Consider the following 12,043-nt stretch of genomic DNA (forward strand, 5'->3'; position numbering starts at 1 on the left):
TAGATCCCCACTTTCCTGTGTGGGCCCATAGCTGTTCTCTGAGGTGGTGAGATTGGAATGTATACACAACATCCAAATTTGCGCAAATGGGAAATACTTGGAGGATTTCCACGTACCATTTGTATTGGGGATGTTGAATGATATGCAGTTGGTCGTAATTGTATAAGGTCAGCAGCGTGCAGAACTGCATGACCCCAACACGACGAAGGCAATTTGCAATTCATCAATATTGGCCTTGCTATGAGTTTAATCCTCTTGATTAGTGACTCAGCCAAACCATTCTGGGTGTGGACATACGGTACCGAGTGCTGTACTTGAATCCCCAGCGCCATACAATAATCATTGAATGCCTGAGATTTGAATTCAGCAGCATTGTCCATTTGGATTGAGTTAATCCGATGTTCAGGAAAATTTGCCTTTAACTTGATAATTTGAGACATTATCTTGGCAAATGCATGGTTGCGTGTTGATAGTAAACACACATGTGACCATCTAGTAGATGCGTCAATCAGTACCATGAAATACCTGAACGGCCCAGAAGTTGGCATAATTGGCCCACAAATATCTCCTTGAATCCTTTCAAGGAATTTAAGCGGTTCAGCTTTAATTTTGAGATATGATGGTCTCAAAATAAGTTTCCCAGTTGCACATGCGGTGCAAACAAAATCCTGAGATTTGGGAAAACTTGTTGTGGGCAGATTATGGCCAATTGAATTGCCTGTAATTTTCCTCATCATCCCTACGCCAGGATGACCAAGTCGATCATGCCAAATTTGGAATGCATCAACATCTTGGAAAATTACCTTATATGCAACATGTGCATTGCTCTTAATATATGTATAGTACAACCCTGACGTGAGTGATGGAATTTTCTCGCATATGCGCTTGCCATATTTATTCGGCTTGGTCAAGAAGAGAAACTCTTCTTGATTTTCATCATGGGTTTCAATATGAAATCCATTTTGCCGGATATCTCTAAAACTTAAGAGGGTACGTGTAGAATCAGGATACAATAATGCATCCTCGATCACAATTTCAGTACCCATGGGGAGTGTAATAGTTGCTCGACCAGAGCCAACTATCACAGCATCGCGTCCGGCGATGGTCAAAACTTTCCCATCTCTTTTCTTAAGAGTCTGAAAGTATTTGATCTCCCTAAGTATAGAGTTTGTGGTACAACTGTCCACAAGGCATAATTCCTCTTCCGTCGAGTTGTCATCATTATGCATCTATACATAAATAAAAATTCTGAATAAGAATTTTATGATGCAACTTAGTACTATACATAACATGATATTTAAATATCACAATGTCAAAACAATATTACAATAATGGTATGGCGACTCATCCAATGAGTTCGTACTACACACAGGACCCAACACTGGTCTTGTAGAGTGTGTTACATCTCAACACATGAGATTGTATACCTCTACTTATTACAACAACATTATAAAGACAGTATAGAACAACCACACAAGCCACAGTGATCACGATCAAATCTCCAATCATGAGAGATTTATGCCAAATCTCCAAATGGATCCTTTGACATATACTCAATGATCATATCATCAGATTCATCTTCTTGCAGAAGTGGAGGCTTGTTGTCAACCCCATTGAGGTGCTCTTTAGCAAGAGTGTTCTTCAGGTCACCAGAAGCCAGTGAAGAACTTCCAACCTCAATTGGTGCTTCAGTAGAATTGAAATGAGCCTCAAAACCAGGCTTATCAGACTTTGGCTTCTTTAGGGATTGTTGATACAAAAGAACCAGGTGCTTAGGGCAAGTGCAGTCCCTAGCAAAATGGCCCTCAGTACCACATTTAAGGCAAGCTCTATTGCCTTTGGATGGTAGAGGCTTGCCATTTCCTTTTCCTTTTCCTTTACCTTTCTTGTGGAATTTGTTCTTATTGAATTTGCGAGGTCCAGGAGGATTCTTGAAGTTTTTCTTGAATCCTTTCTTATTCTCAGTCTTATGCACATTGAAATGTACCTCAGGCAGAGGAGCAGACCCAGGAGGGCGTTGCTGAGCATTCTTTAGAAGAAGCTCATGATGCTTTTCTGCTTGGGTCAATGTGTGCATGAGTTGAGAATATCTCTGGAAATTGCTAGAGCGATACTGCTGATGCAATATCCTGTCCTCTGGAAGTATGGTAGATAGAGTCTTCTCTATCTTGTCTGCTTCAGAGGGCTCTTTCTCACAAAATTTCAATTTAGAACAAATGCTATGAAGAGCATGGTTATATTCTGCAACAGATTTAAAATCTTGCAGACGAAGGTGGTTCCACTCATGGTTGGCTGACGGCCATATGAGCTCCTTTTGCTGTTCATAGCGCTCTTTGAGAGATTTCCACAAGTTATGAGGGCATCTCTCCATAAGGTACTCTTGTTTAAGGTCCTTATGGATGTAAAGCCTCAAAAGGAAAAGTGTTGTGTTCTTTTTAACCTTATTCACTGGATCAGTACCAGTGATGGGTGCTGCAATTGCATCAATGATCCCACGAGAAGCAAAAGTTATTTCAATATCTGAAGCCCAAGTTGGGTAGTTATGCCCATCAAGGGCGAGTTCCTCGAACTCTTTGGTTGACATGTTCCTACAGTCATTACCATGGACATCCATTAATTTACGCATAAATTAATAGTCACAATGGTGATGTTGTAAGCTCAATATGCAAAATTACATATGTAACGAGTTTCTTGAAGGTTCCAAACCTTCCCATTGAATAAATACTTTGAATTTTAGTGAGCATAGTATAGATAATCCTCAAATTAATGAGGTAGATCTAGTAGTGGGCAAGAAACTTGCTGCCTAAAAGCACGGTCTCTGGGCTGATAAGTTCACGGATGAACAAACCGCAGCCAATGCTTAGGTCTCCACTACCCATGCTCTACTAATTATCAAAGTAAAATTCACTAACTCTTACATGTGATATGAGTTGCCTGAAGGTTCCAAACCTTCCAATTGAATAAATACTTTGAATTTTTAGTAAGCATAGTATAGATAATCCTCAAATAATGAGGTAGATCTAGTAGTGGGCAAGAAACTTGCTGCCTAAAAGCACGGTCTCTAGGCAGATAAGTTCATAAATGAACAAACCGCAACCAATGCTTAGGTCTCCACTACCCATGCTCTACTAATTATCAAAGTAAAATTCACTAACTCAATATCCTGTAATTTTGGATAGCACGTATAGGTAGTCATCCCGAAGGATGTAGACCTCATAGAGATAGGCATTTCAAATGCTGCCACAAGCACGGTCTCTGGGCTACTAAATTCTAAAAGAATTTAGTGCAGCCAATGCTTAGGACTCTATCTCCCTATGCTCTTGATCCAAAATAATGTAATTTCATTTTTGCATGAGTTTTATTAAGTCTGAACTTAATAAATGCTATATTTATATGCAAACATAAATGAATGCGTAAATAATAGCAAGTAGAGATATGTGAATTATTAATGTAAAAACAAACAATAATCCACGAACTAAAATCTGCTATATTTACAATAAAACAGATATGTCTTTACAATATATGCAGTCTAAATCACGAATTTAGACGCCTAAGGTAACTTTGAACTGAAAATGCATATAAAACAGAGTCTTATACAGAAATTCAGAATTTAAAATGGTAAAATAGGTCATTTTTGCCCCTGAAAACCAGCCCAGGCGGCCTGCCAGGCGGGCCTGGCAGCGGCCTGGTGGCCAGCACGCCGGCCCAGCCTGGCTGACCGGCCCAGGTGGCCCAACAGGGGCCCAAAAGCCTATATTATATTGGGGCGGCTAGGGTTTCCAACCCTAACCGCCCCCTGTAGCCATCGCCGCCACCAGGGCGTTTTCCAGCCGCCGCCAGGGAGCATGTAGCTCCCAGCCCCCATCGGGCTCCTGCAGGGAGCCGCCGCGCCAAAGGAGGAGTGGCCAGCGGGCCTGCCGTGGCGGCACTCGCCAACACCGAGCGCGCGGCCACATCAGGGCCTTCCCCGCGCCCGCTTCGAGGCCGGGATGGCTCGCACGACTGGCTTCCATGGCCGTCGCGCCAGCGCCTGGGGCCCTCCTGCGTCCGCGCCATCGCCGAACGCGCAGCCGAGGAGGCCACGTCGAGCGCGCAGGGGGATCCGGCCGCGCTCATGCCGGGTCCGGCCAGCAGGAGCCGGTCGAGCGCGCAGGCGCTCCTCGCGACTCGCTCGGGGGCCGCGTCCGGGTGGCCGGATCGACCGCGACCAGGCCACCGTGGCCAGGCGCCACCGGCTGGTGCCGTCGCCAGTGTTCGGCCGAAGACGCCGCGGCTTCTTGCAAGGAGCCGGACCGGCCACGAAGCGGCGCTCCTCCCATCCAAGCAGGGGCCGCGCCCTGGCAAGGACCGCGCCCAGTGTGCCCGCGCCGGGGCGTGCCTCGCAGATCCAAGTCCGGTCACGCCGGTCCGCGCCACCAAGCGCAAGATCCGCCAGACGGTCACCGCGGTCCGTATCCAAGCCACTCCCCCACCCCTCCCCCCAATCGGCCGTCGTGGCGGCAACCGCCACCGGCCGGACAGAGGGCTGTTAGGCCCTCCCATTGGAGGAGGAAGATAGGGCCACCCTATTTGGGCGGTGGTCAGTGAGGATGACACGTCCGCGTGGAGCATCGACGGCGCGAGGGGGTTGTCCACGACGTGCAGCGATGGTACCGACGACCACAGGCACTGGTGGAGATGGCGAACGGCGAGCAACTGCCGCTGCAGTGGGCGGAGGCGGTGGTGGTGCCGCCAAGTCGACGTCCATGGGGGCCGTTGCAGACGATCCCTCGTCAAACACCGGAGCCGGTGGCGACGGGGATGCAGTGGGGAGTCCACACTCCACCACCGGCAGCGGAACCACCGCTGTCCATCCATGGAGAACGCAGAAGTGCACATTTTGCACTTGCACACGTCGTTCAGGGATCTCGTGCACCGGTGGAAGCGCTGCGGCTTGACCAGCGGTGAACGCCTCCAACATCGAATCATCAACAATGTGCAGAACTTCGCGCATACGACGTATGCGCATGGAAACGGTATGTTCCATACCTTGTTGTTGATGTGCAGATCAATCTTGCTGTTCTTCCTCTTTCCCTTCTCCGCTTTCTACTTGAGACAGTGCTGATAACGTGTTGTAATCTATTGCAGTGCTCAGTGGCAAATGGAGAGAGACAAAGAGAGAATGAGACAAATGACTGGAGTCTCTTGTTTATTGCAGAGATCTTCTTTATATACATGTGTACAAAGGGCATCTGACCCTTGGATCAAATAACTGTAGAATGTACGGTTGGATGGGTCTTGATCATATTACATTGTTTTGTAACACCTACAACGTGCTCGCCGAACACGATCGCCGCTTCCGCATGTTCTAGGACGACCTCCTCTTCGTCCACGTGCACAACGAGTGCATCGATGACAACTTCCAGCTCGGGATGAACCATTTCGCCGATCTCGCTACCAACGAGTATGGCCACCTACCTTGGCGCCAGGATCCTTGCCATCCAGAGTGGAGTCGATGTGGGGAGAGGAATCGCCATGACGACTCTGAGGAGTGCTAGAGAGCGTCGACATCAAATATATGAGGATTTATGGCACCTCCCACCTCAGATCCAAGTTATCCTACTCTCGTTCACTACGCCTGCACGAGCGCATGTGCACATGCTCGAAGAAGGAGTCCATGTCCATCCATGCCCGACAACCCATTCAACTTCCCCTGACCAGACCCCCTGACTGAAGGGCGGCTCCTTTGACGCCCTTGTATCCTCTTATCTCGTTCACCTCCCAATGACATGTGAAGCTTGAGGCAATCCTCGCCCTGTATAGTGGCCCTGCGCAATCAGTTAAGTTCCATGGCCAATAGTAACCTCTCGCGCAGAATCATCAAGGTTCACCTCGCAATCTGGTCGCCCTTCCTCGCTCTCCCTAGATCTACCATGTTCCTCTTCTACTCCATGGAATAGGAGAGTCTGTTTGCTAGCCTCTACTGACGATTAATTTGTTTCGGATTTGCATCAGTGAAGGAGACATAGCAGCTCCTCAGTGAACCAGGTGCCTAGCTATCTCTCAAAATTTTGGTGCAATTTGGAGTCTGTTGCTATTGCATCGATCTCGATTCTCTATCGTGCTATTTGATTCCGCTTTTCTTCTTCTCACGAGTGTAGTGTTGGGGATTAGCGCGTCGTCGTCAAAGGAGCAATACTCCAATGTCATGATCCTTGGCCCTGCGCAATCACCCTTTGAAGGTGTTTCCTCATTTATGATTGGCTTCACTTGGCGTTATGTTTGTATGTACATTATGTGTGCTTCTAATGTTGTACTGTTTATGATGTGGCGTGTGCATTCGATATGCTGTTACTTTGTTAGTATGTTATCATTCTTATGTTCTCACTAGGTGAGTGCCCGTGCGTTGCGACGGAGGTTTAATATTTTATGAAACATATAAACGGAACGACAAATATAACTATGATATGTAAATCCGTGTGGTAAACATTATCAATATGAGACATTATTTTAAAGAGTAAATTTAGAATTTTGTAATGACAGACAAATGTGTCGACAACCATACACTAATCTAATCCTTTTAGCGATATACAGAATGGAGGAAAATTCGATCGAGCATCTATACAAGAAAACATTTGTCTCTCTCTCTCTCGTGCTCGTGCGTGCATGATGAGAGCACCTAGAGGGGGGTGAATAGGTGATCCTGTAAAAACTTAGAACTTAAAGCCACAAAACTTGATTAAGTGTTAGCACAAATAAATCACGTGGCTAAGGACTAAGCTCGTGTGAAACACAATAGTCACAGAGAGAACAAGCACACGAGACACGATGATTTATCCCGTGGTTTGGCCAAGTATAACACTTGCCTACTCCACGTTGTGGCGTCCCAATGGACGAGAGTTCCACTCAACTCCTCTCAAGTGATCCAATGATCAACTTGAATACCACAGTGTTCTTCTTTCTTTATTCTTTCCCGTTTGCGAGGAATCTCCACAACTTGGAGTCTCTCGCCCTTACAATAAGAATCAAAGTGAAGGCACTAGAGTAAGGGAGGGAAGCAACACACACAAATCCACAGCAATACGCACACACACAGTCAAGACTTGAGCTCAAATGAGTAGCACAAAGTTCACCACTAGAACGAAACTCAAATCACTAAGAATGCCAATCGAGTGCACAAAGACGGAGTGTGAATGATCAAGAATGCTCAAAGTATGCTTGGTGTACTCCTCCATGCGCATAGGGGTCCCTTTTATAGCCCCAAGGCAGCTAGGAGCCGTTGGAGGCATTCTTGGCAGGCAATACTTGCCTTCTGTCGGGTGGTGCACCGAACAGTCCGGTGCACCACCGGACATCCCCTGTTCACTGTCCGGTGTAGATCGCCTTCCTAATTTGGTGCAGCTGACCGTTGAAGATTTTGAGCCGTTGGCGCACCGGACACTGTCCGGTGCACACCGGACAGTCCGGTGCCCCTATCAGACCGTTGGCTCGGCCACGCGTCATGCGCAGATTACGCGGCCGACCGTTGGCTCGGCCGACCGTTGACTCACCGGACAGTCCGGTGCATTATAGCCATACGTCGTCGTCGAGTTCCCGAGAGCGGCCAGTTGACCAGCGCCAGCCTGGCGCACCGGACACTACCGGACAGTCCGGTGCACCCAGACTATGCAGAGTCTTGGCTGCTCCAGCCAAGTCATTTTCCTTTTGTCTTTTCTTTGATTCTAGCAGTTTAGACAAATATGTTAGTACACAAAAACCAATGTACTAAGTCTAGAACCATACCTTCGTGTTGATTTGCACTTCATCCACCATTTGGCACAGTTTAACACTTAAATCATTTTGTGTTGGCACTTAATCACCAAAATACTTAGAAATGGCCCAAGGGCACATTTCCCTTTCAATCTCCGCCTTTTTGGTGATTTATGCCAACACAACAAAAAGCAACATATAGAAGTGCAACATCAATGCAAATAAGAACAAGAATTGTTTTTTATTCAAATTTGGCATATTTGGATCATTCTTTGCCACCACTTGGTTTGTTTTTGCAAATCAACTTCAATTTCCTATCTCTAAGTCAAACACACTTGTTGAGGCATAAAGAGAGGCATTCCAAGAGAAATTGATCAAAGATTCAAAAATTCCCCCTTTTCACATAATCAAACATTCTCCCCACAAGAGACCAATTTTTGACAATAAGAGACAATAAGAGTATTTTGACAAAACAAAAGCTCTAACTCTACTATTTTCAAAATTCTCAAGTGGTAGCTGATCCATTTGCTTTAGCCTTATTTTCTCCCCCTTTGGCCTCAAACACCAAAACAGGATCATTTTTGGCCCTTTAACCTCATTGCCTCACCAAAATTGTCAATTAAGAGCAAAAGACAATAAGAGCATGGAGATGAACTTGGAGTAAGTTACCCTCTCATCGGAGTGCAGTGGAAGTCTTTCATGGTCCAAGTCCACCTTTCCCTTTCAATACACCTTTGAGACTAATTTAAGAACACTCAAGCACATGGTTAGTCTCAAAGAGTCAAGTTGTAGCACATCTCCCCCTAAATATGTGCATCATTCACACATAGACTTTTGAGGTCCGGGGATTGTTTGTACAACTTGAGCATCATAAACAACAAAATGCATAAAAGGAACATGATCAAAGGCATAAAACACATGTATGCTATAGATCAATACAAGTTCCGCGAATCTAAGACATTTAGCTCACTACGCAGCCTGCAAAAGGTTGACTCATCTAGAGGCTTGGTAAAGATATCGGCTAGCTGGTTCTCGGTGCTAACATAAAACACTTCGATATCTCCCATTTGCTGGTGGTCTCTCAAAAAGTGATGTCGGATGTCAATGTGCTTAGTGCGGCTGTGTTCAACAGGATTGTCCGCCATGCGAATAGCACTCTCATTATCACATAGGAGTGGAACTTTGCTCAGATTGTAGCCAAAGTCCCGGAGGGTTTGCCTCATCCAAAGTAGTTGCGCGCAACACTGTCCTGCGGCAACATACTCGGCCTCAGCGGTGGATAGGGCAATGGAGGTTTGTTTCTTAGAACTCCAAGACACCAGGGACCTTCCTAAGAATTGGCACGTCCCTGATGTACTCTTCCTATCAACCTTGCATCCAGCATAATCGGAGTTTGAGTATCCAATCAAGTCAAAGGTAGACCCCTTTGGATACCAGATCCCGAAGCAAGGCGTAGCAACTAAATATCTAAGGATTCGCTTAACAGCCACAAGGTGACACTCCCTTGGGTCGGATTGAAATCTAGCACACATGCATACGCTTAGTATAATATCCGGTCTACTAGCACATAAGTAAAGCAAGGAACCTATCATAGACCGGTATGCCTTTTGATCAACGGACTTACCTCCTTTGTTGAGGTCGACATGTCCGTCGGTTCCCATCGGAGTCTTTGCGGGCTTGGCGTCCTTCATCCCAAACCGCTTGATCAAGTCTTGCGTGTACTTCGTTTGGGAGATGAAGGTGCCATCCTTGAGTTGCTTCACTTGGAACCCAAGGAAGTAGTTGAACTCGCCCACCATCGACATCTCAAACTTTTGAGTCATCACCCTGCTAAACTCTTCACAAGACTTTTGGTTAGTAGAACCAAATATTATGTCATCGACATAAATTTGGCATACAAATAAGTCACCATCACATGTCTTAGTGAATAAAGTTGGATCGACTTTCCCAACCTTGAAAGCATTTGCAATTAAAAAGTCTCTAAGGCATTCATACCATGCTCTTGGGGCTTGCTTAAGTCCATAGAGCGCCTTAGAGAGCTTACACACGTGGTCGGGATACCGTTCATCCTCAAAGCCAGGGGGTTGCTCTATGTACACCTCCTCCTTGATTGGCCCGTTGAGGAAAGCGCTCTTCACATCCATTTGGAACAACCTGAAGGAATGGTGAGCAGCATAGGCTAACAAAATGCGAATGGACTCTAGCCTAGCTACAGGAGCAAAAGTCTCCTCAAAGTCCTAACCTGCGACTTGGGCATAACCTTTTGCCACAAGTCGTGCCTTGTTCCTTGTCACCACCCTGTGCTCGTCTTGTTTGTTGCGGAACACCACTTGGTTCTCACAATGTTTTGCTTGGGACGAGGCACCAGTGTCCAAACTTCATTTCGCTTGAAGTTGTTGAGCTCTTCCTGCATGGCCAACACCCAGTCCGGATCTAACAATGCCTCTTCTACCCTGAAGGGCGAGAGGCTCAATAGAGGTGACAAAAGAGTAGTGCTCACAAAAATTAACTAATCTAGAGCGAGTAGTTACTCCCTTGCTTATATCACCCAATATTTGGTCGACTGGATGATTCCTTTGAATCGTCGCTCGGACTTGAGTTGGAGAGGCATGTGGTGCTTCTTCCTCCATAACATGATCATCTTGTGCTCCCCCTTGATCACATGCCTCTTCTTGATGAACCTGTTCATCGTCTTGAGTTGGGGGGTGCACCATTGTTGAGGAAGAAGGTTGATCTTGCTCTTGGTGTTCCTGTGGTCGCACATCTCCAATCGCCATGGTGCGAATTGCGTCCGTTGGAACATCATATTCATCTACATCATTAAGATCAACTTGCTCTCTTGGAGAGCCATTAGTCTCATCAAATACAATGTCGCTAGAGACTTCAACCAAACCCGATGATTTGTTGAAGACTCTATATGCCTTTGTATTTGAGTCATAACCTAACAAAAACCCTTATACAGCTTTGGGAGCAAATTTAGAATTCCTACCTTTCTTCACTAGAATGTAGCATTTACTCCCAAATACACGAAAATATGAAACGTTGGGTTTGTTACCGGTTAGGAGTTTGTACGACGTCTTCTTGAGAAGGCGATGAAGGTAGACCCGGTTTATGGCGTGGCAAGCCGTGTTCACGGCTTCCGACCAAAATCGCTCGGGCGTCTTGAATTCTCCAAGCATCGTCCTCGCCATGTCTATGAGCGTCCTGTTCTTCCTCTCTACCACACCATTTTGCTGTGGTGTGTAGGGAGCGGAGAACTCGTGCTTGATTCCTTCCTCCTCAAGGTACTCTTCCACTTGAAGATTCTTGAATTTGGACCCATTGTCGCTCCTTATCTTCTTCACCTTGAGCTCAAATTCATTTTGAGCTCTCCTTAGGAAGCGCTTGAGGGTCCCTTGGGTTTCAGATTTATCCTGCAAAAAGAATACCCAAGTAAAGCGGGAAAAGTCATCAACAATAACAAGACGATACTTACTTCCCTGATGCTAAGGTAGGCGATGGGTCCGAAGAGATCCATATGTAGTATCTCCAGGGGTCTTGATGTGGTCATCACATTCTTGTTGTGATGAGCACTTCCCACTTGTTTACCTGCTTGACAAGCTGCACAAGGTCTATCTTTTTTGAAAGTTACATTTGTTAGACCTATCACATGTTCTCCCTTTAGAAGTTTGTGAAGATTCTTCATCCCCACATGTGCTAGACGGCGATGCCACAGCCAGCCCATGCTAGTCTTAGCAATTAAGCATGCATCTAGACCGGCCTCTTCCTTTGCAAAATCAACTAAATAGAGTTTGCCGTCTAGTACACCCTTAAAAGCTAATGAACCATCACTCCTTCTAAAGACAGACACATCTACATTTGTAAATAAGCAATTATAACCCATATTACATAATTGACTAACGGACAATAGGTTATACCCGAGCGATTCAACTAAAAACACATTAGAGATGGAATGCTCGGATGAAATGGCTATTTTTCCTAGTCCTTTAACCTTGCCTTGATTCCCGTCACCGAATATGATTGAATCTTGGGAATCTTTGTTCTTGACGTAGGAGGTGAACATCTTCTTCCCCCCCGTCATGTGGTTTGTGCATCCGCTGTCGATAATCCAGCTTGAGCCCCCGGATGCATAAACCTGCAAGGAAAATTAGGCTTGGGTTTTAGGTACCCAACTCTTGTTGGGTCCTACAAGGTTAGTAACAATAGCCTTAGGGACCCAAATGCAAGTTTTATCTCCCTTGCATTTTGCCCCTAATTTCCTAGCAATCACTTTCCTATTCTTCCTACAAATTGCAAAAGAAGCATTGCAAGCATG

Source organism: Zea mays, chromosome 3 (genome assembly GCF_902167145.1).
Source record: "Zea mays cultivar B73 chromosome 3, Zm-B73-REFERENCE-NAM-5.0, whole genome shotgun sequence".
Lineage (NCBI taxonomy): Eukaryota > Viridiplantae > Streptophyta > Magnoliopsida > Poales > Poaceae > Zea > Zea mays.